Below are 23,688 nucleotides of genomic sequence, written 5' to 3'. Positions count from 1 at the left end.
AGTTTATCCAATAGGATTGATCAGGAAACAAAGCGAAGGAAGATGCACACAATGTTGGGAACACCAAGCGTGTAACTAAAGATGCTGCAGACGATGAAAGATGCCGCACGCTGCGATGACAAGCGCCACGCCAGTATGTTTCAAAACACCACTGAGTTGACAAATTCTAGAAAAACTGATAAGAAAAATAAATCCAAGTATTTCTATAACTATGAAGAAATCGGAATCAGTAGTTAAAAAGTAAAGCTCCAACCCAAAGGGTTTTACTTGTAGTTCTTTTTTTTTTGAGACGGAGTCTCGCTCTGCCACCCAGGCTGGAGTGCAGGGGTGCGATCTCGGCTCACTGCACTGCAAGCTCTGCCTCCCGGGTTCCCGCCATTCTCCTGCCTCAGCCTCCCCAGTAGCTGGGACTACAGGCGCCCACCACCTCGCCTGGCTACCTTTTTGTATTTTTAGTAGAGATAGGGTTTTACTGTGATGGCCAGGACGGTCTTGATCTCCTGACCTCGTGATCCGCCCGCCTCGGCCTCCCAAAGTGCTGGGATTACAGGTGTGAGCCACCGCACCTGGCCTTTACTTGTAGTTCTACCAAATACTCCATATGTACAATTCCAGTCTTCCATGAACAAGTCCACCGTGCAGAAAAACACAGAATACTGCTCAGCTTATGGGGCCAGAATTATCTTGAAACCAAATCTGACCAGGACTCTATGAGAAAAAAACATTTAGGCCATTATCACTCATGAAAAGAATGTAAAAGTCCTACACCAATTATAAACAAGAGTCTTGCAATGTGTAAAAACACGAACATATCAAGGACCAAGTTGGATTCATCTCAGGAATGCAAGGTTGGTTTAATATTAGAAAATCAGTGAACAAAATTTAGCACATTAACAGGTTAAAAGAGAAGAATCATATGATCACCTCATAGATATGAAAGAAGTATTTAATAAAATTCAACATCAATTCACAGTTTTTAAAAGAGAAACATTTAGCAAATTAGTGATTGAAGGTAACTTCCTTAGCCTGATATACAGGGTTTTTTAAAAGATAACTCCCAGAAAGCACCACATGTCAAGCGGAAAGGTTGGAAGCCCACCAGTCAATATTGTACTAGGGTCCTATCCAGTGCAGGAAGACAAGAAAAATAAAGAAAACTTGTTTGGACTCAAAAGAAGAAGAAGAAAAAAGTCATTATTTGCAAATGACATAATTGTTTATACAGAAAAATGCAAGAGAATCTATAAACTAATTACTAATATAGTTCAGCAAAGTTGCTGGAGAGAAAATCCACATAAAATTATATTTCTACACACCAATGAATATTTTAAAATAAACATTTTTTTTTTATTGCAAAAATTTATTAAAATTGGAGACACTGTTTTAATCTTCTTGTGCCATGAGACTCCAACAGGCTGTCTACAAAGACCATTGGGAGGCTGAGGATCACTTGAGCCCAGAAGTCTGACGCTGTAGTAAGCCTCAAAGGGCCACTGCACTCCAGCGTGGGTGAGGCAAGACCCTGTCTCAAAAAATAAGACAGACTTTTAGCCACATTTCCAGACTTCAATTAAAATGCTACATGGGAATGCATTTTATTTATAGTAATAAAAGTACTAGGAATAAATCTAACAAAACCTAATCAAAGGCTGGGCGCAGTGGCTCACGCCTGTAATCCCAACACTTTGGGAGGCCGAGGCAGGCAGATCACCTGAAGTCGGGAGTTCGAGACCAGCCTGACCAACATGGGGAAACCCTATCTCTACTAAAAACACAAAATTAGCCAGGCATAGTGGCGTGTGCCTGTAATCCCAGCTACTCAGGAGACTGAGGCAGGAGAATTGCTTGAACCCAGGAGGTGGAGGCTGCAGTGAGCCAAGACTGCACCATTGTAGTCCAGCCTGGACAACAAGAGTGAAACTCTGTCTTTAAAAAAAAAAAAAAAAAAAAAAAAAAAAAAAAAAAAGATGATAACTTTATTAAAACACATTAAAGGTAGGAGGCCAGGGTGGGAGGGTGGGGGGATTGCTTGAGGCCAGGAGTTCGAAATCAGCCTGGGCAACAGAACAAGACCTTGTTTCTACAAAAGATTTAAAAAAAATTAGCCAGGTGTCATGGCATGTGCCTATAATCCCTGCTACTTGAGAGGCTGAGGCAGGAGGATTACTTGAGCCCAGGAGTTGGAGGCTGCAGTGACCTATCATCACAACAATGCACCCAGCCTGGGTGACACGGTGACATCCAGTCTTTAAAAAAAAAAAAAAAAAGACGTTAAAAGGGAGGGTCTAACTGAAGAAGTACAGACACCATCCCCACAGGTTGGAGGCTCACTGCTCTGGGAACAGATGCCCATTTCCATCAAACTGAGCTACAGATTCAAGACAATCCCAATCAAAATTCCAACTTTTTTTTAACCTGACAATAATCATCTAAAAGGTATTTCTGGGAGAAGAATGGTTAAGAATAGCTGAAACTGGTTCTAAAAAAGAACAAGGTGAAAGAACTTGCTTTATTATTATGAAGCTCAAATAATTCAGAGTATGGTTTGGCTCAGGGACAAACTGACCAATGAACAAACAGAGAGCCAGAAGCAGAGCCCGCATCCATGCAGACCTGACCACAGGAGGGAGGGCTGCACCGCACACCCGCTGGAAACAACAGGCTTTTCCATGCCAGGCGCCGTGGCAAAATGAAAGTGGACCTCACCGCACACACCACACAAGAAAATCACCTCCAGCTGGATGAAAGTCTCAAAGTCAAAAGTAAAGACAACAAAATATTTAGAGGCAACTGAGCACAATCTGGTGAAGAGAAAGATTTCTTATTCAAGACACTAAGGGCGCAAAATGTAAAGAAAGCGATAAAACTATGTCCGTTCAAATCAATAACTTCCGATTTTCAACACGTCACAAAGAAATGCAAAGATAAACCACAAACGGCGAAGACATGTGACTAACAGATTAAAGTCCAGGACATTATATATATTTTTATGTTTACGTTTATAAATTCCCTCTGAGTCAGGAAGAATCAAACGACCCAACAGAAAACACCCATGATCACCCTCACCAAAAAGACTCCAGGTATTTTCCAGAAGAGAAGGCACACAGGCCTTAGAAACACAGGACAAGGTCTTCCACCTCAGTTTACATCAGAGAAATGCCAATTTAGAATATCAGACAGCTTTTAATACTTCAAATGGTCGGAAAGTAAAAACAGGTTGAACCCAGCCTTCACAGAAAGCTTGGAGGCCCGTCCAAGCTGCCGAGTGTGACAGGCCAGGTGGCCTGGGTAGGCTGTTTCCAGCTAAGCCAATGTCCACACTGCCTGGCCATGCACTGAGGTACTGCTTCCCACGGGGGGCCCTCTGGGGCCTGGACTGGGGTCTGCAACGGGAGAACTGTCTTCAGATAACTAATTGGTCATCTGCCTTTTCTACCAGCACCAAGAGAGTGGAGAGCCTTGGGTGAATCTCCCAGGTACCAGGTCACCTCCTCCCCAAGCCAGCCTGGCCCCGGGAGCATGGTCCACAGGGAGACCCTCCCAGCCTGTGCCTGTGGAGCTGACATGAGGGGCGCAGGGACTGGGCCAGACTCCAAGGCGCTCTCTTCCTTGGCCAAGAGCAGGCTGATTTCCCCAGCTGGCTTGGCCACAGCAGCTCCCTCAACACTCGTGCTGGTTCAGCTTAGGGCCTGAGAGGCCCCGGTCCTACCACAACATCCTGGGGGCAAGGCCCTAACCCCAAGGCCAGCAGCACCTCTGATGGCTGCGACACACCCTTTGTCCCCAGAAGAGTTGCCAGTTTCCTTCTCATTATCCAAAATCAAAGCGGCCCCTCTACCACCACCAGCCACCTTGGAGGACGCATTCCACAGACACTTTTATCCACCCTCTCCTTCTTTCTCACTCTCCCCTGCACTCCAGAGTCAGTGAGCATGGACTGTAGTGTCTTAGAACAGAAAACAGTACCAGGGAAAACGGAAGAAATCCCAGTAAGGTCTGGAGCTGAGCTGACAGTGACACCGCACCCAAGTGGACGTCTTAGTTCCGACAGCAAGAGGGTACGTGAGTCCACTCTCACACTGCTGTAAAGACACACCCGAGACTGGGCAATGTCTAAAGAAAGAAGGTTTCCCTGGCTCACAGTTCACAGGCTGTACAGGACGCACGGCAGCATCTGCTTCTGGGGAGGCCCCAGGAAGCTTCCAGTCATGGCAGAAGGCGAAGTGGGAGCGAGGCACTTCACATGGCCGAGCAGGAAGACGAGAGAGTGCGGGGAGATGCTACAGACTTTTAACTGACCAGATGTTATGAGAACCCTATCACAAGAACAGTACCTGCAGGATGGTGATGAGCCATTAGAAACCGGCAGGGATGGCCGGGCATAGTGGCTCAAGCCTCCCAGCACTTTGGGAGGCCAAGGTGGGTGGACTGCCTGAGGTAAGGAGTTCGAGACCAGTCTGGACAACATGGAGAAACCCTGTCTCTACTAAAACTACAAAATTACCCGGGTGTGGTGGTGCATGCCTGTAATCCTAGCTACTCGGGAGGCTGAAGCAGGAGAATTGCTCAAACCCGGGAGGCGGGGGTTGCGGTAAGCTGAGATAGTGCCATTGCGCTCCAGCCTGGACAACAAGAGCAAAACTCCATCTTAAAAAAAAAAAGAAAAAATTAGCCAGGCATGGTGTTGCATGCCTGTAATCCCAGCTACTAAGGAGGCTGAGGCAGGAGAATCGCTTGAACCTGGGAGGCAGAGGTTGTGGTGAGCCAAGATAGCGCCACTGCACTCCAGCCTGGGCAACAAGAGCAAAACTCTGTCTAAAAAAAAAGAGAGACAAGGCAAGTCCTTTCTACCTCTGAGCCCATAAAATCAAAACAAGTTAGTGACTTCCAAGATACAATGGAGGCATAGGTATTGGGTAAATACTCCCATTTCAAAAGAGAGAAATCAGCCAAAAGAAAGGGGCTATAGGCCTTATGCAAGACCAAAACCCGGGAGGGCAGTCATTAAATCTTAAAGCTCCAAAATCACTTCCTTTGACTCTACATTCCACATCCAGGGCACAGTGATGCCAGGGGTGGGCTCCCAAGGCCTCAGTCAGCTCTGCCACCATGGCTCTGCAGGGTTGAGCCCCGACAACTGCTTTCAAGGGCCAGCATTGAGTGCCTGCAGCTTTTCCAGGTGCATGGTGCAAGCTGTCAGTGGATCTACCATTCCAGGGTCTGGAGGACAGTGGCCCTCTTCTCACAGCTCCACTAAACAGTGCCCCAGTGGAGACTCTGTGTGGGGGCTCCAACCCCACATTTCCCCTCCAAATTGTCCTAGCAGAGGTTCTCTGTGAGGGGCTCGACCCCTGCAGCAGGCTTCTGCCTGGATATACAGGCTTTTCCACATATCCTCTGAAATCTATGCAGAGACTCCCAAACCTCAGCTCCTGCACTCTGAGTACCTGTAGGCTCACCACCACGTGGAAGCCACCAGGGTCACCGCCATGTGGAAGCCACCAGGGTCACCACCACGTGGAAGCTACTGAAGCTCATTTGCACTCCCTGAAGCAGTCGCCAGAGCTGTACCTTGGCCCCTTTGAGCCACAACTGGGACTGGAATGGCTGGATGCAGGGAGCCAGATCCTGGGGCTGTGCAGGGCAGTGGGGCCAGGGCCAGGAAACCATTTAGTCCTCCTGGGCCTCACGCCAGTGATGGGAGGGTCTGACATGAAGGTCTCTGAAATGCCTTTGAGGCTTTCTCCCCATTGTCTTGGCTATTAGCACTTGCCTTCCTTTTAGTCACACAAATTTCTATAGCCTGCCTGAATTCCTCCCCAGAAAATGGGCTTTTCTTTTCTACTACCTGGCCAGGCTGCAAAATTTCCAAACTCTATTTCCCTTTTAAATATAAATTCCAGCTTGAGGTCATTTATTTGCTCACACATATGAGTGCAGAATGTCAGAAGCAGTCAGGCTACACCTTGACCACTTTGCTGCTTAGAAACTTCTACCAGATTGGCTGTGCATGGTGGCTCATGTCTGTAATCTCAGCACTTTGGGAGGCCAAAACAGGTGGATCACCTAAGGTCAGGGGTTCAAGACCAGCCTGGTCAACATGGTGAAACCCCGTCTCTACTAAAATACAAACATTAGCCGGGCATGGTGGTACATGCCTGTAACCCCAGCTACTTGGGAGGCTGAGGCAGGAGAACTGGTTGAACCTGGGAGGCAGAGACTGCACCACTGCACTCCACCCCGGGTGACAGAGCAAGACTCCATCTCAGAAAAACAAAACAAAACCAAACCCACGAAATTTCCCCCAGATAGCCTAAATAATCATTCTCCAGTTCGAAGTCCCACAGACCCCCACGGCAGGAGCACAGTGCAGCCGGCCTCTTTGCTAGCGCACAACAAAAGTAACCTTTGCTCCAGTTCCCAACAAGTTCCTCATCTCCACCTGAGACCTCCTCAGCCTGGACTTCACTGTCCATATCACTCTGAGCATTTTGGTCACAACAATTTAACAAGTCTCTAGAAAGTTCAAAACTCTCTTCATCTTCCTGTCTTCTTCTGAGCCCTCCACACTCTTCCAACCTCTGTGGGTTACCCAGTTCCAAAGCTGTTTCCACATTTTCAGGTATCTGTATAGCAATGCCTCACTCCTCAGTACCAACTTTCCATATTAGTCCACTCTCGCATTGCTGTAAATAAATACCTCAGACTGGGTAATTCATTTCTTCATTGAGACCAGTGTCTTACTCTACTGCCCACGCTGGAGTGCAATAGCCCAATCTCGGCTCCCTGCAACCTCCACCTCCAGGTTTGACTGATTCTCATGCCTCAGCCTCCCAAGTAGCTGGGATTACAGGCATGTACCACTGTGCCCAGCTAATTTTTCTATTTTCAGTAGAGATGGGGTTTGGCCATGTTGACCAGGCTGCTCTTGAACTCCTGGCCTCAAGTGATCTGCCCACCTCTGCCTTCCAAAGTGCTAGGATTACAGGTGTGAGCCACTGCACCCAGTCGAGACAGGGTAATTTATAAAGATAAGAGGTTTCCCTGGCTCACAGTTCACAGGCTGCACAGGAAGCATGGCAACATCTGCTTCTGGGGAGGCCTCAAGGAGCTTCCAATCGTGGCAGAAGATGAAGGGGAGACGAGGCACTTCATGTGGCCAAGCAGGTCGAGAGAGGGGGCTGGAGCAGGAGGTTGAGAGAGGGAGGAGGTGCTCCACACTTTCAAACAGCCAGATCTTGTGAACACTCCATCACAAAAATAGCACTTGGGGGATGGTGCTAAACTGTCAGAAACCATCCCCATGATCCAATCACCTCCCACCAGGCCCCAACTCCAACATCAGGGACGATAATTCGACGTGAGATTTGGGCAGGGACATAGGTCAAACCACATCACACTGCTGGCTGTGGATCTGCAGGACGCTCCTGGCAGGGGAGGCTGGCTGAGGGTATATGGGAACTCTCTCTGATATGTCTGCAACCTTTTGGTAAATCTAAAATAATAACAAGTTTATTAAACACAGTAAGTGACTGGATGCTTTCCACCAGACCCTGACCAGTGAACAAACCACCAGAGAAGGCCTGTGGGGCTGGTGTGGGGGACCGCGGGTGCTCACACGGACAGCAGGGAGGGGCTCCTGAGAGGGAGGCCAGGAGCTCAAAGCACATCAGCCAGAACCCAAAACCTACGGACACAGGAACAGGTGGTCCCAGAGCAGAAGGCAGGAAGGAAGAAAGGAGCCCGGGGAAAGCCTAAAGCAGGAGGGAAATGATAAAGAACAATGACAGAAGTCAAAGAAAAACAAAAGGAACAAGCGATAAAGAACACTAGCAAAACCAGAAGCTGGTCATCTGAACAGGGCGATAAGATAGACATGCCCTAGCAAGGCTGTTCCCAGAGACAAGTGAGGAACACAGATTAAACACAGACGAAAAAACTCTAGATGCGCCGGGCGCGGTGGCTCAAGCCTGTAATCCCAGCCCTTTGGGAGGCCGAGATGGGCGGATCACGAGGTCAGAAGATCGAGACCAACCTGGCTAACACAGTGAAACCCTGTCTCTACTAAAAAAAAAAAAAAAAAAAAAAAAATACAAAAAACTAGCCGGGCGCGGTGGTGGGCGCCTGTAGTCCCAGCTACTTGGGAGGCGGAGGCAGGAGAATGGCGTAAACCCGGGAGGCGGAGCTTGCAGTGAGCTGAGATCCCGCCACCGCACTCCAGCCTGGGCGACAGAGCCAGACTCCGTCTCAAAAAAAAAGGAAAGAAAAAAGAACCTTGCATTGCTGGGAAGACAGACCCAAAGTACCATCGTACCATCCCTGTACTTCCCACTAAGTGCCACCGTAACAAACCCAAGTCACCTCTGGCTGTGGAGAGGGATAACGGCTAGGGATGGGGGTACGATTGGTGGCAGGCTCCATTGGACTGCTTCCTGTCCCTATCCAAGACTTAGAGTCAAGGAAGCCACAGCCCAGAAGCGCCCATAGGTACAGACGAAGGGCAGCCCAGCAAGACAGAAACTCTCGGGCAACAGCCACCCTATTTCAGCCAACACCCAGAAACCACTGCACCACCAGCCAGACCAGCAAAGGCTGAGGAGGGAGCCCGGACTCAACCCTGGCCAGGAGACCCTTGCCCTGCTTGCCAGGGTGGTGAAAAGCCAGGACGTTCACCCCTTCTCCATCCCTCCCACAGAGTCAGTGGAGGCCATGTGGGAGAGGCACTGCGGAACTCCTTCCCCCAAAGCAGGGACGGAAGGTTCATGGAAGGTCTGTTTTCCACGCCACCCTCCACAGTGTCAATGAGGCCAAGTGCAGGGAGCTGGTTTCCACTCCTAGCTGGCAAGAAGGAGGCAGCACCTCCACCAAACAGCCAGCATGACTAGGCTCCCACAGAAAGTGGCAGCTCACACTAAGAACAAGGGAGGCTCCGAGCTCGGTGAAGAGGGGCAGTGCCAATGCTGACGGACAGGGCGTGAGAATTATTTCATAAAGACAGAATAGCATCGCAAAGACACTTCTACATGCAACACAAACACGCTGGAAACAAAAGAAGAAATAGAAAGTAACAACAGAGAAAAAGAAGATGTAGTAGAACCAAATGAAAATTTTAGAACTAAAAATACAATAACTGAAATAAAAAACTCAGTGTATGGCTCAACAGCTGAATGGAAGAGACAGAGAACTGGAAGACAGAATAACAAAAATTAACCCATCTGAACAAAAGAAAGAAAATAAGGTTTAAAAAATGAACAGAGCCTTGGGGACCTTTGGACCACAACAGAAGACCTAACATTCATGTAACTAGAGATGCAGAAACAGAGGAAAAATAACTCAAAGAAATAATACAAACTTGACCAATTTGGTAAAACACATAAGCCTATAGATTCAGGAAGCTGAGCAAACCTCCAACAGGATAGACCAACGACATCTACCCCAGAATACACTACAGTCAGACAGTGAAAGTTAAAGACGAAGAAATAATCTTCAAAGCAGCCAGAGAGAAACTACATTATGTTTGCTTTTTTGAGACAGGGTCTCACTCTATTGCCTAGTGGTACAATCATAGATCACTGCAGCCTCAACCTCCAGGGCTCAAGCAATCCTCCCAACTCAGCCACCTGAGTAGCTGGAACCACAGGCACATGCCACCATGTGTGGCTAAACTTTTTTTTTTTTTTTTTTTTTTAAGAGATGGGGTTTTGCCATGTTGACCAGGCTAATCTCAAACTCTTGGGCTCAAGCAATTTGCCCACCTGGTTCTCTCAAAATGTTGGGATTACAGGCACAAGTCACGGCACCCCACAGAAACCACATTTTACCTACAGGGGAAAAATTCAAACAACAGTGGATTTCTAACCAGACACCATGGAGGACATAAGGAAGAAGCGTAACATTTTTCAAGCTCAACAGAAAGAACTGTCAACACAGAATCCCATATCCAGTGAATTATTCTTCCGGAATAAAGGGGAGCTCAAGACATTCTCTGATGAAGAAAAACAATGTCACCACCAATCTTACCCTAAAAAGTAGTTAAAGTTCTCCAAACAAAAAGGAAACACAAGAAAAAGGCTTGGAACAAAAGGAAGGAATAAAGCACAAGATAAGCAAAAACACAGATAAACATACCAGGCTTTCCATCTCTTCCCCAGTTTTCTTTTTTTTTTTTTTTTTGAGACAGAGTCTCGCTCTGTCGCCCAGGCTGGAGTGCAGTGGCGCGATCTTGGCTCACTGCAAACTCCGTCTCCCGGGTTCACGCCATTCTCCTGCCTCAGCCTCCCGAGTAGCTGGGACTACAGGCGCCCGCCACCTCGCCCGGCTAGTTTTTTGTATTTTTTTAGTAGAGACGGGGTTTCACCGTGTTTGCCAGGATGGTCTCGATCTCCTGACCTCGTGATCCGCCCGTCTCGGCCTCCCAAAGTGCTGGGATTACAGGCTTGAGCCACCGCGCCCAGCCTCTTCCCCAGTTTTCTAAATTATGTTTGATGATTGAAGTAAAAATCATAACTGTGTCTGTTGTGGTTCTAACTTCTGTAGAGGAAGTATTCCAGACGGTTATAAAAGGGGAGGTTAAGGGAGATGAGGGAAAGTAGGGTTTCCACACTTCACTCAAACTGGCAAAACGGCACCACCAGTGGACGTGGATCAGTCATCCAAATAAAATATAATACCCAGGGTAAGCACTACAACAGCTATATGGTGGGCCTCCCTTTTCCACTGTTTCACTCTGCAGTTTCAGTTACCTGAAGTCAACTGTTGGTCCAAACATATTAAATGGAAAACTCCAGAAGTAAACAATTCATAGGTTTTTTTTTCTTTTTTTCAGATGGAGTTTCACTCCTGTGGCCCAGGCTGGAGTATAGTGGTGTGATCTCAGCTCACTGCAACCTCCACCTCCCAGGTTCAAGCAATTCTCCTTCCTCAGCCTCCCAAGTAGCTGGGATTACAGGTGCCCACCACCACATCCAGCTAATTTTTTTTTTTTTTTGTAACTTTAGTAGAGACAGGGTTTCACCATGTTGACCAGGCTGGTCTTGAACTTCCGATCATAGGTGATCTGCCCTCCTCAGCCTTCCAAAGTGCTGGGATTACAGGTGTGAGCCACCGTGCCCAGTCAACAATTCATAATTTTTTTTTTTTTTAGATGGAGTCTCACACTGTCACCCAGGCTGGAGTGCAGTGGCGCGATCTCGGCTCACTACAAGCTCCGCCTCCCGGGTTCACGCCATTCTTCTGCCTCAGCCTTCCAAGTAGCTGGGACTACAGGTGCCCGCCACCACGCCCAGCTAATTTTTTTTGTATTTTTAGTAGAGACAGGGTTTCGCTGTGTTAGCCAGGATGGTCTCGATCTCTTGACCTCGTGATCCACCCGCCTTGGCCTCCCAAAATGCTGGGATTACAGGCATGAGCCACCACGCCTGGCCAGCAATTCATAAATATTTAACTGCATGCTATTCTGAGTAGTGTGATGAAATCTTGTGCTGTCACGTTCTGTCCTGCCCAGGACACAAATCATTCCTTTTTCCACACTGTATACACGACCTAACATTAGTCACTTAGTGGCTGCCTCCCTCGTCACACTAACTCTTGTGGTACTGCAGCACTTGTGTCCAGGTAACCCTTATTTTCACAAAAAAAATGGCCCCAAAGCGCAACAGTATCGTGATGCTAACAATTTGGATAAGAGAAGCTGTAAAATGCTTCCTTTAGGTAAAAAGGTGAAAGTTCTTGACTTAAGAAAAAAAAAATAGGCTGGGCATGGTGGCTCACGCCTATAATCCCTGCACTTTGGGAGGCCAAGGCGGGTGGATCAGGAGATCAGGAGTTCGAGATCAGCCTGGCCAACACAGTAAAACCCCATCTCTACTAAAAATACAAAAATTAGCTGGGCATGGTGGCGAGCGTCTGTAATCCCAGCCACTCAGGTGGCTGAAAAAGGAGAATCACTTGAATCCGGGAGATGGAGGGTGCAGTGAGCCAGGATCGTGCCACTGCACTCCACTGTGGGTGACAGAGCTAGACTTCATCTAAAAAATATAATAAAAATAAAAATACAAAAATCAGCCAGGCGTGGTGGCAAGTGCCTGTAATCCCAGGCACTTGGGAGGCTGAAGCAAGAGAATCGCTTGAACCTGGAAGGTGGAGGTTGCAGTGGACAGAGGTCGTGCCACTGCACTGCACTCCAGCCTAGGTAACAGAGTGAGACTGCCTCAAAAACATAATAATAATAAATAATAATAACATAATATTCTGAGGTTGCTGAAATCTACAGTAAGAATGAATCTTCCACCCATGAAATGATGAAGAAAGAGGCCAGGCACGGTGGCTCAAGCCTGTAATCGCAGCACTTTGGGAGGCCGAGACGGGCAGATCACGAGGTCAGGAGATCAAGAACATCCTGGCTAACCCGGTGAAACCCCGTCTCTACTAAAACATACAAAAAACTAACCAGGCGAGGTGGCGGGCGCCTGTAGTCCCAGCTACTTGGGAGGCTGAGGCAGGAGAATGGCGTAAACCTGGGAGGCGGAGCTTGCAGTGAGCTGAGATCCAGCCACTGCACTCCAGCCTGGGCGACAGAGCGAGACTCCGTCTCAAAAAAAAAAAAGAAAAGAAATTATGAAGAAAGAAAAAGAAATTAATGCGAATTTTTGTTACACTGCAAACTGCAAAAGTTAGGGGTACAGTGTGTGATAAACGTTTAGTTATTTAAAAAGGCGGCTGGGCATGGTGGCTCATGCCTGTAATCCCAGCTCTTCGGGAGACCGACGCAGGTGGATCATTTGAGGTCAGGAGTTCAAGACCAGCCTGGCCAACATGGTGAAACCCCGTCTCTATTAAAAATATAAAAATTACTCAGGCATGGTGGTACACGCCTATAAACCCAGCTACTCAGGAAGCTGAGGCAGAAGAATTGCTTGAATCCAGGTGGCGGAGGTTGCAGTGAGCCAAGATCGCACTACCGCACTCCAGTCTGGGCGACAGAGCGAGACTCTGTCTCAAAAAAAAAAAAAAAAAAGATTTTAAAAGGCATTTGATTTGTGGGTGGAAGATAATAGAAACATGTTCCAAATGATGGAATCGGGTTCCATGACACCCACGGGTTCAGGTATCCATGAGGGATCTTGGAATGCATCCCCTACAGAGAAGGGAAGACTACTGAATGAAGATCTATACTGAAAAAAACACTATAAGTAAATCAAATAAAAATTCTAAAAAGTGTTCAAGTAACCCATAGGAAGGCAAGAGAAAAAAACCCATAGGGAAAAAAAGAACTAATAGAAAACAAAATAAATCAAATGATACACTTAAGCCCTAATATAGCAAAAATCACATTAAATGTAAATGTCCTAAATATATCAACTAAAAGACAGAGATTGGCAGAGTGAATTTTAAAACATGATTGAACTATCTGCTGTCTACAAGAAAGTCACTTCAATATGACACACAGATACATTTAAAGTAAAAAGAGAAAAAAAGGCTTACGAAAACTTGATTCAAAGAAAACAGGTGTGGCTACATTAATATCAGAAAAAGATGACTTCAAAGCAAAGAAAATCACTAGAGACAGAAACATGATATAAAAATAAAAGAGTAAATCTATCAAGAATGCATAGTAGGGCCACACCTGTAATCCCAGCACTCTGGGAGGCCAAGGAGGACCATTTGAGGTCAGGAGTTCAAGACTAGCCTGAGCAACATAGCAAGACCCCATTTCTACAAAAAAATTTAAAAGGTAGCCAGGCATGGTGGTGCATGCCTGTAGTCCTAGCTACTCAGTAGGCTGAGGTGGGAGGATCGCCAGAGCTCAGTGAACTGCGATTGTGCCACTGAGCTCCAGCCTGGGCAACAAAGCGAGACCCGGTCTCTCTAAACAAACAACAACAAAAAGAATGCACAGCAATTCTAATGTATATGCACCAAACAGAAAAGCTGTAAAATACACGAAGCAATAACTGATAGCTATGAAAGGAGAACTAGACAAATCCACAATTATAGTTAGAGACTTGAATACCTCTCTCAACAACTGAACACCAGACCGAAAATCGTCAAGGAAGAACTCAAAAACACCTTTAACTAGCAAGATCTATTAGACATTTATAGAGCACCAACAACAGCGGAATACGCACCTTTTTTCAAGTACATATGGAACATATACCAAGGAAGACCATATCCTCGGCCATAAAACAAACGTGAGAAACTTAGAATTAAAATCTGTATGATTTTAATCAACATAGATCAAACTAGAAATCAATGAAAGAAAGGTAACAGGAAAATCTCAAAACACTTGGAAGCTTAATAACACACTTCTAAATAATCTACAGGCAATACTCTGGTTTCTCTTCAGATCATATGACTCTTTTGCCTTTTACCAAATAATCCATAGGGCAAAGGGAAAATCTTAAGGGAAATAAAACAAACAAAAAACTCACAGGAGCTGTGCTTGGTGGCTCATACCTATAATCCCAGCACTTTGGGAGGCTGAGGTGGATGGATTGCTTAAGCTCAGGGGCTTGAGACCAACCTGGGCAACACAGCGAGACCTCATCCCTATAAAAAATACAAAAGTTAGCCAGGCGTGGTGGCATGCACCTGTAGTCCCCGCTACTTGGGAGGCTGAGGTGGGAAGATTGCTTGAGGCCAGGAGTTTGAGACCAGCCTGGGTGACACAGCAAGACCCTGTCTTACAGAAAATTAAAAAAATTAATCGGGTATGGTGATATGCACCTGTAGTCCCAGCTACTCAGGAGGCTGAGGCAGGAGGATTGCTTGAGCCCAGGAGGTTGAGGCTGTAGTGAGCCATGATTGCAACGCTGTACTCCAGCCTGGATGAGAGTGAGACCCTATCTCAGAAAAAAGGCAAAATATTCAAATTATTCAAATCAATAATCTAAGCTCCCATTTCAAGAATGTAGAGGGAAAAAAACAGTAAAAATAGACCACAAGTAAGCAAAGAAAGAAATAATAAGAGCAGGGCCGGGCGCGGTGGCTCAAGCCTGTAATCCCAGCACTTTGGGAGGCCGAGACGGGCGGATCACGAGGTCAGGAGATCGAGACCATCCTGGCTAACATGGTGAAACCCCGTCTCTACTAAAAATACAAAAAACTAGCCGGGCGACCTGGCGGGCGCCTGTAGTCCCAGCTACTCGGGAGGCTGAGGCAGGAGAATGGCGTGAACCCGGGAGGCGGAGCTTGCAGTGAGCTGAGATCCGGCCACTGCACTCCAGCCTGGGCGACAGAGCGAGACTCCGTCTCAAAAAAAAAAAAAAAAAAAAAAAAAGAAATAATAAGAGCAGAAAGCCCAATGAAATCGAAAACAGAAAACCAATGGAGAAAAATCAGTAAAATAAAGAACTGGTACTTTGAAAAGATCAATAAATTGACAAACCTCTAGTAAAACAATGAAAAAAAGAAGTCACGAACTTCCAGTAACAGAAATGAAATTTCCAGTATCACTACAGATTCTTCAGACATCAAAAGGACAATTATTGGCCGGGCGCGGTGGCTCAAGCCTGTAATCCCAGCACTTTGGGAGGCCGAGGCGGGTGGATCACGAGGTCAGGAGATCGAGACCCTCCTGGCTAACACGGTGAAACCCCGTCTCTACTAAAAATACAAAAAACTAGCCGGGCGCGGTGGCGGGCGCCTGTAGTCCCAGCTACTCGGAGGCTGAGGCGGGAGAATGGCGGGAACCCGGGAGGCGGAGCTTGCAGTGAGCCGAGATGGCGCCACTGCACTCCAGCCTGGGCGACACAGCGAGACTCCGTCTCAAAACAAACAAACAAACAAACAAACAAACAAACAAACAAAAACAAAAGGACAATTATTAAATATTTCAAACAATTATACACACATAAAATTGACAACTTAGATGAAATGAACCAGTTCCTAGAAATACACAATCCCCCAAAACTGACTGAAGAGTATAAAATCTGACTAGGAGCAGCAAGGAGATGGAGTCAGTAATCAAAACTCTCCCAACAAAGAAAAGCCCAGGACACAGCTGGCACAGTGGCTTACGCCTGCAACCCCAGCACTGAAGGAGGCAGAGGTGGGAGGATCACTTGAGCCCAGGAGTTCGAGACCTGCCTGGGCAATATAGCGAGACCTTGTTCTTCAAGGAAAAGAAAGAAAGAAAAGAAAAGGAAGAAGGAAGGAAGGAAGGAAGGAAGGAAGGAAGGAAGGAAGGAAGGAAGGAAGGAAGGAGGGAGGGAGGGAGGGAGGGAGGGAGGGAGGGAGGGAGGGAGGGAGGGAGGGAGGGAGGGAAGGAGGAAGGAGGAAGGAGGAAGGAGGAAGGAGGAAGGAGGAAGGAGGAAGGAGGAAGGAGGAAGGAGGAAGGGAGAAAGGGAGGAAGGGAGGCCGGGCGCGGTGGCTCAAGCCTGTAATCCCAGCACTTTGGGAGGCTGAGACGGGTGGATCACGAGGTCAGGAGATCGAGACCATCCTGGCTAACACGGTGAAACCCCGTCTCTACTGAAAAACACAAAAAACTAGCCGGGCGAGGTAGCGGGCGCCTGTAGTCCCAGCTACTCCAGAGGCTGAGGCAGGAGAATGGCATGAACCCGGGAGGCAGAGCTTGCAGTGAGCCGAGATCCAGCCACTGCACTCCAGCCTGGGTGACAGAGCAAGACTCCGTCTCCAAAAAAAAAAAAAAAAGAAGAAGAAGAAAAAAGAAAACAAACAGAAAAGCACAGGACCAGACGGCTTCACTGGTGACTTCTACTAAAACAATTAAAAGAAGAACCAACACCAAGTGTTCTCAAACTCTGACAAAATGTTTAAGAGAAGGAAACATTTCCTAATTCATTTTGTGAGGCCAGTATTACCCTGATAACAAAACCAGACAAAGACACTAAAAGAAAAGGAAACTATCAACCAATATATTTTATGAATATTGATGCAAAAATCCTCAGCAAAATATTCAGCAGCACATTAAAAGGATCACACATCAAGGGCCGGGTGCAGTGGCTCACGCCTATAATCCCAGCACTTCGGGAGGCCGAGGTGGGCTGATCACCCGAGGTCAGGAGTTTGAGACTAGCCTCGCCAACATGGCGAAACCCTCATCTTTACTAAAAATACAAAAATTAGCTGGGCCTGGCAGCAGCGCGCGCCTGAAATCCCAGCTACTCATGAGGCTGAGGCAGGAAAACTGCTCCAACCCAGGAGGCGGAGGTTGCAGTGCGCCAAGATCGCACCAGTGCACTCCAGCCTGGACAACACGAGCAAAACTCTATTTCAAAAAAAAACCAAAAAAAGGATTACACATCATAACCAAGTGGAACTTATTCCCAGATGCAAGGATGGTTTCATACACAAAAATCAATTAATGAGACTGTGACTGACTGTGATTCAATATGGTCAGAGTCATGCGCTGGCCACCTTAACAGAACAAAGGAAAAAGACCACAAGATCATTTCAATTAATGTAGAAAAAGACCTGACAAAATTCAACACCATTTCATGATTAAAAACACACACACACACACACACAATAAATAGGACAGAAGGCAACTTCCTCAGTGTGGGAAACACTACACATAAAAGCTAATGTCATATTCGATGGTGAAAACTGAAAGCTTTTCTTCTAAGATGAGGAAAAAGACAAGGATGCCATCTTAGTTCAACACAGTATTAAAAGTTCTAGCCAGAGGCCGGGCGCGGTGGCTCACGCCTATAATCCCAGCACTTCGGGAGGCCGAGGCAGGCAGATCATCTGAGGTCAGGAGTTTGAGACCATGGAGTTTGGCCCCATGGTGAAACTCTGTCTCTACTAAAAATACAAAAAGTAGCTGGGTTTGGTGGCGCATGTACCTGTAGTCCCAGCTGCTTGGGAGGCTGAGGCAGGAGAATCACTTGAACCTGGGAGGCAGAGGTTGCAGTGAGCCAAGATAGTGCCATTGCACTCCAGCCCGGGTGACAGAGTGAGACTGTGTCTCAAAAAAAAAAAAAGGCATCCAAATTGAAAAGGAGGAAGTAAAATTATCTGTTTGCTGATGACTGTAAGAAAACCCTAAAGAATCCACAAAAAAAAAAAAAAAAAAAAAAAAAAAAGAATAAACAAATTCAACCACAACAAGTGGTGGGGAGGATATGCAGAAACCCGAGCCTGTGTGCTGTTGCTGGGAATGTAGAATGGTGCAGCCACAAGAGAAAACAGTTTGGCGACTCCTCAAAAAGCTAAACACAGAATTACTCGGACTCCAGCAATTCCACTCCTCCATATACACCCAAAGGAAGTGAAAGCAGGGACTCCAACAGATCCCTGCCGGTCAGGAATCACTATAATCGCTACAGCACTAGTTACAGCAGCCACACACCCACCAACACATGAAGGAATCACTACAATCGCTACAGCACTAGTTACAGCAGCCACACACCCACCAACACATGAAGGAATCACTACGATCGCTACAGCACTAGTTACAGCAGCCACACACCCACCAACACATGAAGGAGTCACTGCGATCGCTACAGCACTAGTTACAGCAGCCACACACCCACCAACACATGAAGGAGTCACTGCGATCGCTACAGCACTAGTTACAGCAGCCACACACCCACCAACACATGAAGGAGTCACTGCGATCGCTACAGCACTAGTTACAGCAGCCACACACCCACCAACACATGAAGGAGTCACTGCGATCGCTACAGCACTAGTTACAGCAGCCACACACCCACCAACACATGAAGGAGTCACTGCGATCGCTACAGCACTAGTTACAGCAGCCACACACCCACCAACACATGAAGGAGTCACTGCGATCGCTACAGCACTAGTTACAGCAGCCACACACCCACCAACACATGAAGGAGTCACTGCGATCGCTACAGCACTAGTTACAGCAGCCACACACCCACCAACACATGAAGGAGTCACTGCGATCGCTACAGCACTAGTTACAGCAGCCACACACCCACCAACACATGAAGGAACCAACAAAACACAGCGCACACACAACGTAAGGTTACTCTGCCATAAGAAAGGAAGGTGCCACACCTGTGAACCCTGGAAACATGACGCCGAGTGAAAGACGCCAGACACCAAAGGATGGAACGTGCGACCCACTCAGAGGACACAGCTAGAGGAGGCGACTCCACTGAGGTAACTAGCTAGTGTCTAACTAGGGTTTGGGAAGCGGGGAGTGGAGAGTCGTTGCTGAATACTCAGCGTTTCTGTCAGGGGTGAGGAAAACATTTTGGAATGTTTCTACAGTGTTGTGAACGTAGTTAACGCTATTGAACTAAGTGCCATTTTGACACTTAAAAATGGTCAAAATTTATGTTAAATATATTTTACCACCATTAAAAAGTATACCAAAAGCCACTGAATTATACACTAAAATGGGTGAATTACGTGGTATGTGAATTATATCTCAATAAAGCTGTTTTTCAAAAAAGACAGGAATGGCCCATAAGCACCCAGGTGCTCGCGCGCCCAGGCCATCAGGGAAATACAAGCCCAAACCCCAGGGTATGGCCACGCCCACCAGAACGGCTGTGCCAGAAAGGCAGACACCAAGAGCTAGCGAGGAAGTAAACACGCGAAAGCCTTGCTCGCTACTGGCAGGAGTGTCAAACAGTGAAGACGTTTTTTTAGAAAACAGGAGGCTGTTAACCCAGAGTGACCCTATGACCCTGCAATTTCACTCCTAGGTGTCTACCCAAGAGAAGCAAAAGCATCGGCCACACGAAGGCTTGTGCGCAGACGTTCGAGGCAGCATTATTCACGATAGTCCCCAACTGGAAACCACTCAAATGTCCCCAGCTCATGAACGGACAAAGTGTGGCGAGTCTCTGCAGTGGCTTGCCTCTGTAATAAAAAGGGGTGCAGCGCTGAGGTGCTGCAGGACAGACTTCCAAACATGATGCAAAATCAAAGATGCCAAATGACCGTGTACTGTACAATTCCAGTTACACGAAAGGCCCACAAAAGAAACTTACAGAGACAGAAGTGGATGAGTGTTAGAGGCCGGGGTGGGAGGAAGGCAGGGCTGGGACTGATGACGAAAAGAGCTGAGGGAATTCTGGGGGGCAATGAAAACGATGGAAAGCTGCGTTGTGGTGCGGCTGTACGACTCTGAGTTTACTCAAACCCACAGAACCACAGACCTAGAGCAGAGGAATCATGTGGGAGGGAAATTGTACTTCAATAAAGCTGTTCGTTTGTTTTTTTAAGCTGACACCACAAATCTAAGAGTTAGACCACTGTTGAGGGGAAAGCACCCATGACATGAAGAAAAACTAAGTGGGGCCCCACCTCACACAACACGAAAATAAAGAACAGCGAACAGCAGCCAACTTGTAGGGAGGCCTCCCCATGCCAGGGGCCACCCAGGATGCTGCCAGGCCCACTGTGACCCCCTGAAGAGTCACCATGCCCCTCTGAGATAGGCAGTGCCATTATCCCGATTGTATATAAAAGGAGATTGAGGCCAGAGGAGGAAGTAACTGCGCAGGGACAAGCTACACACACAGGTGCCTCTTGAGCCAGCAGCAGGCGATGCAGGAGGCACTCTGTGACCGTGGGTGGAGACTGGTCCTAAACAAGACTCCCGAGCACAAATGACAGGGCAAAGGATGTCAGGACCCTGCCTCATAAAGGACAAAGGATTCAGCCTAACAAAGCAGCACTGGCAAAGGCAAGGGTGACCAACAGAGAAGCGCTGTATGTGACCAAAACCAAGGAAGGCGCTGTCCAGAGGACACAGGAACCCCTCAAGCCTGGAGGATGAAGGCAGGGTGTGCGTGAGGGGAATCCCAGGTGTCTCAACTCTCAGCTCGCACTGGGGAGCTGAAACCCAAGACTCAGCCAGGGTCCTCCCTCTCTCGGCAGCTCCCTGCAGACAGGCACCAACCACACACAGGGCATGGAGAAAACAGCATGGAGGCTCACGGAGCAGGAGCTGCAGATGCAGGACGGCCAAGGTGTGGAGGAGCTCTCAACGCGGAGGTGGGGACGGAGTCACTGTCACCCCTGCACATGTGCATACGATGCTTCCCAGCCCTGTGCACTGGGGGCGCTGGCAGCAGCCAACACCCCAGCTGCAACAAGCACACGCAGCGCCCAGATCCTGAGTCCCAAACACCCAGAAGGAACCAGGGTGCTGCAGGAGCAGCTGTCCTACCCAGAGCCACCAGGAGCAGGAGCAGCTGCCCCACCCAGAGCCACCAGGAGCAGGAGCAGCTGTCCCATCCAGAGCCACCAGGAGCAGTACCTAGACCCAGAATCTTTTTTTTTTTTTTTTTTTTTTTTTTGAGATGGAGTTTCACTCTTGTCGCCCAAGCTAGAGTGCAATGGCGCAATCTCAGCTCACTGCAACCTCCACCTCCCGGGTTCCAGCAATTCTCCTGCCTCAGCCTCCCGAGTAGCTGGGATTACAGGCATTTGCCACCACAACCAGCTAATTTTTTGTATTTTTAGTAGAGATGGGGTTTCCTGATGTTGGCCAAGCTGGTTTCAAACTCCTGACTTCAGGTGATCCACCTGCCTCAGCCTCCCAAAGTGTTGGGATTACAGGCCTGGCCCAGACCCTGAGTCTTAAACACACCCACAAGGAGCCAGGAGCGGCTGTCCCAGAGCCGCCGGGTGCTGGGAGCATCTGGGTGCCAGAAAGCAAGGAAGGGTGTAGAAGTTGTCAGGCACATCACAAGGGCAGGAGCCCTGGCAGGGCAGCGTGAGTATTGAAAGGGGATGGCAATGGACCCAGCCGGACACACCCGTGGACAAACAGGCGAGCAGTGAGCACGGAGGAGGGAAAACTCTTCCGTTCAAGGACGCAGGCAGCGGATCAGAATTTGACAGCAGATAGACACGTTTGGCTATTAAGACTAAGGGGAGAAGGTGAGGTTTTCTAGTCTCAAAGTCTCCCCCCAGCAAAACGTTATCAGCTGGGGAGATCCCTTTGACAAGGATGGAGCAAGGGAGGAAAACAGCGCTGCACCCAGACAGGGACGTCTACCAGGGAGGATGTGGCAGGACGCGGCAGACCCCGCAGGTGTGCACAAACAGGCAGTCTGAAGTCATCCCCGTCCTGATATCCAGGACAGGCAGCATCTGGCAGAGGCTGACCCCCGAGGCACAGCCGTGGCCCCCCAAAAGGGGAAAGAGCGGAGATTTACTCCCAGCCTAAATTATTCACAAGGAAAGGGAATGTGGCTCTTTAACAAGCCATCGCTTTATGAAGCAAGGTTAACAATTTCACTTGATTCAGTGGAATATTATGAACTCTCTGGGGCCCATTTGAGGACTTCTACTTCAGGCGCAAGGTGACGATTCAGCACTTTTCACATTATTTAGAGAATAAAATTAACCCTCGCAGGCCCGGACTGCCGCCTGTCCCCACTGGATCTGGCCGGCTCAGCGCTTTCCCATATATAATTACAAGCTGCTATCCATCATGCGGGCGCCGCGGCGCGGACAAACGGAAAGGCAGCAGTAAGCACTTCCACTAATAGAAGCAGGACCTAAATATCACTTTGATATTTTCATTTAAATGGAAACATTTTACAATAATCAGCCATGGCCTCCATGGGGATCCTGCCACTGCCCCCACAGGGTCTGGGGCTGCCTTGGCCAGGCCCTACCTCCCTGGAGGGGATTCCCTGCCAGGTTTCAGGTTGGCCCTGGCAGCAGGAGGAGCTGAGGGCTGGCTCCTCCTGGGCAGTGGCTGTGAGGACTGAGGATGAGGGAGAGGACGCTGGGAAGGGCCCGGCCCACCACAGAGCGCTGTGCACAGGAAGGCGTGTGTGGCCCAGCTTCTACAGCACCCCACAGGGGAACCCAGCAAGGGAGGGGCAGGAGAGCCTAGGGTCTGGTGTCCTTGCGGTGGGCTGGGAAAGGGTTCTTGGGGTGCCTGGTATTCTCGGCTTCACGGGGGTTGCAGACCCTGAGGCAGCGCCAACACTCAGAAGTGTGAGGATCCAGGGGCAGTGAGCCATGGCTGCAAGCCCCAGGGCTCCCTCTCAAGATGCCAGGGACAAGGAGCATCTGCAGGTCCCCCAACTCCGGCCCCTCCCCACCCTCAGCCACCAGCCCTAGGTCAGGGGCAGGAGCCCCCAGGCAGCGAGAGAAACAGGCATGAGAGGCTGGGGGAGAGGGGGCTGTACCTGGGACCAGGCCCACTGGGGATGCTAAGGCTACATGGCTTGGGGCGGGGAGTCCTGGTGAAGCCAGGAGGGCAGGCTGTGGCAGAGGGGAGGAGCTGGCTCCACTGCCGGGAATTTCCCAGACAGGTGAGCCTGTGAGCGCCTCCGCAACGCAGGAGTCAGTCACGCCCCCAGGAAGAGGGGAGCCGGAACCATCAGCTGCAGGTGACACTTGCAGCCCAGGTCCCCAATTCCCCACCCAGCAGTCGTGCCCCACAATGAGCTCCAGTGCCACCTCACCCCAGCCTCGCCAGCCGCGGCTCAGGCGGCCCCCTCGGCTCTGCCCAGCCCACCCCTCTGCCCCAGGCTGGGTGGGAGTGTCCCATCCACCCACAGCCTTCCTGTGGAAGCTGCTGGCCCCACATCCACCTATAGCCCTGCCGGCCCCCTGGCCTCCAATATCCCCTTCACCACACTGCCATCCCCAGCAACATTCCAGGAGCTGCTCCGGCCCAGCCGCCACACCCCTACCATGGGGGGCCAGCTTCCAGGCTACCCGTGCTGCACCTGTAAGTCTAGGTCCTCTGCGCCTCACCCTCCC

At 48.8% G+C, this 23,688-nt stretch overlaps 1 protein-coding gene across 2 annotated transcripts in view; it reads right to left on the bottom strand.

The window, feature by feature from the left end:
* Positions 1 to 23,688, bottom strand: part of ZC3H3 (zinc finger CCCH-type containing 3) — a 102,675-nt gene that overhangs the window by 7,338 nt on the left and 71,649 nt on the right. The window lies entirely within an intron of this gene.

This window comes from Rhinopithecus roxellana, chromosome 17 (genome assembly GCF_007565055.1).
Source record: "Rhinopithecus roxellana isolate Shanxi Qingling chromosome 17, ASM756505v1, whole genome shotgun sequence".
NCBI classification, from domain to species: domain Eukaryota; kingdom Metazoa; phylum Chordata; class Mammalia; order Primates; family Cercopithecidae; genus Rhinopithecus; species Rhinopithecus roxellana.
The sequence above is the reverse complement of the archived record's forward strand: the minus strand, read 5'-3'. Positions and strand labels throughout refer to the sequence as shown.